General features: G+C 34.0%; 1 pseudogene; it reads left to right on the top strand.

Annotated features, from left to right (window-relative positions):
- Nucleotides 1-894: 894 nt before the first annotated feature.
- LOC107853368 overlaps nt 895-4,480 on the top strand; it is an 11,357-nt pseudogene continuing 7,771 nt past the window's right edge.

Below are 4,480 nucleotides of genomic sequence, written 5' to 3'. Positions count from 1 at the left end.
GCTACAAAAATATAAATACATATGATTTTTACAGCCCTTATGATCGATATGTATTTTGTATTTTTGCAATCTATTGTTACAAAAATACAAATACAAACAAATACATATGCTACAAAATGTAATTTGATAAAAGTGTTGTTAATTTTTGTAATTTAATACTTAAGTATGCTATTTTATGTATTTTTTTCCTAGATTTTTTTATCGGAATCACAATACAACTATTAGTATAACAAACAACCACCATAAAATTCAATATCCACTACTAAAATTTCCATCGGAATCACAATATCGCCATTGTTAACATCCAAAGTTACAAAAACAACCACAAATTCGCACTTACAACACTACTAAATTCTAATGACGCCTTACAATTGGCAATAAAACTTTCCCTTTTCCTTTTGTCTTCCTCTTCCCGCACCTGCCACCACAAAATTTCATCTTTCAACACATAAACCACTTCTCCGAAAAATACAAATGGAGATTGAAGTGTGTTAAATTCCTTCACATGAATGGTGGACTTCATACACTCCAAACTCATCGCTTTTTTGTTGGAAAATTCTATTAGGAAGTTCATGGTACTAACGAAATTTCATCGACCTCCAAAGCGCATTGAAAAACACCTTCCTCCAATCTTTCTCCTTGTAATTTCATCTCAAGATCTAAAAGTATCGATTGAAAACTTTTTACTTTCGTCAAAAAATAAAATTTCAGCGACCTTCACTTTTTTCTTTGCTGCTATCTATCTCACGACTCATCCATATTGAGAAGCCTTTGAATCTTGATTTGCTTGATGCTCTATTACTGTATGTGTTTGTTGGTTATGTTCCCTTTTAGAGAAGATGAGAGCGATGAATGGGGTAAGGAAGATGACTTGAAAATTTTTCTTTAAAAATAATGTTTAAAATTATTTTTGACGTGGAAAATGATCTGGAAAGTGACATGGAGCAAGTGGAGTACACTCCACTCATTGAACTTGGGCATGGATATCGCGGGGAGGTAATAGTTCCACTTTTAAAAAGTTTAGGTGTGTAATAGGTCACTACAATAGTTTAGGTGTGACCTAGACTTTTCGTGTATAGTTTGGGGTGGAAACGATGACATTTTCCTATATATATATATATATATATATGACAGCATGAAAAATTATTTACATTCTCGATCAAAGATAATCCAATAAGCAAATTATTCTATCGTAGTTTAATATCTCAATGAGACTATTTACTTTTAATTTTTGGGACATATATACTTTTTTTTTCTAAATTCTAACAAAGTAAACAACATTTAGAGCATGTTTGGATTGTCTTATTTTAAATGTTTTAAAACCAAAATAGCTTTTAAACACTTTAGAGAAAATGTCATATTTCACCCTTGAACTATACTCAAAACGGCTGAGACACACCTCAACTTAACGGGGGTCCTATTTCACGACCCAAGCCGGGGCCCTAGCCGCAACGGACATCCCAAACCCTGAAGGCCCAGACATCCCTATCTATCTAGTAATCATGCACAACATTCATTTATTAGAGGAAAATGCGAAATTATATAACATAACAGAATTATGGTCATAAGTCTGATATGAATTCAACAAGGGTAAATGAAATTCAAAACCATCTAATGAAATCTGAAAACCGTCTGCGAAATCTCTACTACATGGCTAATAACAACTGTCTGAAAACTGGGACAAGGCCCCCAGCAGAACAAAACCATAACTAATGATAAATGTCTGAAGCATAATTAGGCCTTCTGAAATATAGAAGGCTCACCGACTGGACTCTGCAAGCTGTCTGAAGAAATCTACTGCTTATCGAGACCCCTAGACTATGCCTCAAAACCTGAAAGGTTGGGGGTCAATACAGATGTACTAGTACGCAGAGCAATCCAAAATAAATCTTTTAATGTAACAAAAATAGTTGAGAGCTAATCATAAAACATCATATAGGATACAAATTCCAAAATAGATGAGCATTTTTTATAATCATAAAACCTTGTTGTCAATGCAATTTCTGATCTTTGTATTACTTCTGAGTTAGGTGGCACTCCCCAACAAGTCTGATATTCCATGGGCTATATGAAATCCGCCATTAACTCGGCGGGGAAGCCCCCAACCCAAGTGTGCCGCTAGGGTTAGAGTGTCTGAGTCTGATACGCCACACGACACTAGGCCAGCGTATAATAATATACCCGAATTGATAAATTACGATTTTGGGAAATGAGTTGTCTAAACTCAGGCCTTCTTCGGGGAACCATATAATCTCTCTTTATGTCCTATTTTAGTCTATTCTAAACCATGCATCATTCTAGTTTCTAAATTTGAAAATTTGATTTCAAATATGCATTCTATTCTATTCTGAATTAACATGGCATTATTTGAGTTGGTATCCTCACACCAAGACTTGCAAGTCCTATTTCTGATCTATAATGCATCATGCATAATTCTTTCATCAAAACTCAATTCAGACCACCCTAACATGCCAATGGTATAAGAGATTTCATGTTTCGAAACATAAGTCAAAACTATGCAAGAATTCTTCAAACGTACGGTGGTCATGTTCTTTTGGCAAAATCATGCACTCTTTCATTATATATATATGCAACATTTATCAACATGCACAACCCTCTCTTTTGATTCCAAAATCATATTCAAGGCATAGTATAAATCAAGACGTTTCATATCATGCTTTTCAAATTGCATTCAAAATGATTCATAGCATATCATATGTAAGCGAAAATCATAGCAAGAGAGGGATTTTATTATAATTCATGCTCTCAATTGAATACTCATCCTTAAACACATGCATACATACATATAGAATTCCAAATCAATTCGGTGAAAGGCCTAAAGACCAAAACAATGTCATTGAAACTCATAAATCTAAAACCCTTTTCTAAAAATCATGATTTCTATGCCCATAAAATTTTAGAAAAACCCCACGTACCTCAATTAAAAAAAATAATGGATGATTCTCGAAGCCTACAGTTTGGAAATTCTGAATCTTCAATCAATCTTGAAAATCCACGGTTAAACCTTGAGTTATTTGGGTTTTTAGTTTGAAACCCTAGAGAGTGTTCTTGTGAATTTTTGATGAAAATATGAATAATGTGGTCACTTGGGAGTATAATCCCGTGTTTAAGCTGATAAGGGGTGAAAAAATACCTAATATGCCCTTAATGAGACGGAATAAAATATAACTAGGAGCACGGTTTTATGGGCCCGCGCCACAATCGCGGTGGCTCACTGAAAATTGAAGAATAGTATTCTTAAGGTCAACGCGACACGGAGCCATCGTGTTGTCCCACTGGTTGGGACCTGAAACTTTAGCGCGACATGCCAAGCACAAAAATGACGGTATTTTTTGACTAGGACTTAAACTAGCCATAACTTCTTACCCGGGTATCGAGTTTGGGAGAATCTTATATCGACGGAAAGCTCATTCAATTTTTCACAAGATAAAAAATTCAAAATTAGAAAAATTATATATGATTTAAAATTTACTCACTTTGGAAGTAAAAAATGAGACTAAGTCTCTTTGACACCATTCTAGTCGTTTAACTCTAAGAGCATACTACCACGAGCTAACGCATGGACAATGTGGGGTTTTACATCCTATTACCCCCTGAACTAATTAAAAATATAATTTTGACAACCTTAATGCATACATGGCACACACATGTGCCTATGTGGACCCTTTAGTGTGTTGTGCCACATATGTGCCAAGTAGGCACTAAGGGTGTCAAAATTATACTTTTAATTAATTCAGGGGGTAATAGGACCCCCTTTAAGTTGAGGTGTGTCTCAGATGTTTTGGGTATAGTTCAAGGGTGAAATAGAGCATTATCTCAACACGTTTATGTGTGAACTTTTCTTAAGTCTCGTGTTTTCCAAACATGTTCTATCTCTTTTATTTTAATTGTTCTTTTAGTTAGTTTAAAATGGAGGATTCTCTTGTTATCTCGACATTGTATTTTTCTCCACGGGTTTTCCAAATGGCTTAAGTCAAAAGAAACAAAAAATGTGAGGCTTCCAAATTCACAGGAAATCCTGCAAGAGTCGTGTTGGAAAGATTCAAGGATTTCACTTTCCGGTGATGAGAATCACGAGTAACTCCTACCCAATGGCAAACAGTAGCAGCAGAAGCTCAACTTTTTTTCCTATAAATATAAATATACATATCAACCAAGTCTAGAAGATCATTGTTATATATATATATATATATATATATATATATATATATATATATTACAAATCAACCAAATCTTGTTTTATTCTGCATTGTGCTTAAATTCTTTGTAAATAGTCTCACTTTCATATTCTCTATAATACTTACTACTTGCTTAGTCCTATAATAAGTGTCACCTTAATAAACCAAAATTATTATTAACTAAGGAATTCTAGACAAAAATTCATAAGTTTTTCCACTTATACTCTTGTACTCCATCTTCCAATTTTCAAGAGACATTTATTAAATAGGGGTAATTTAGT

The sequence above is a fragment of the Capsicum annuum genome, chromosome 4 (assembly GCF_002878395.1).
Source record: "Capsicum annuum cultivar UCD-10X-F1 chromosome 4, UCD10Xv1.1, whole genome shotgun sequence".
NCBI lineage: Eukaryota > Viridiplantae > Streptophyta > Magnoliopsida > Solanales > Solanaceae > Capsicum > Capsicum annuum.
This window is presented reverse-complemented; position numbering and strand designations above follow the sequence as displayed.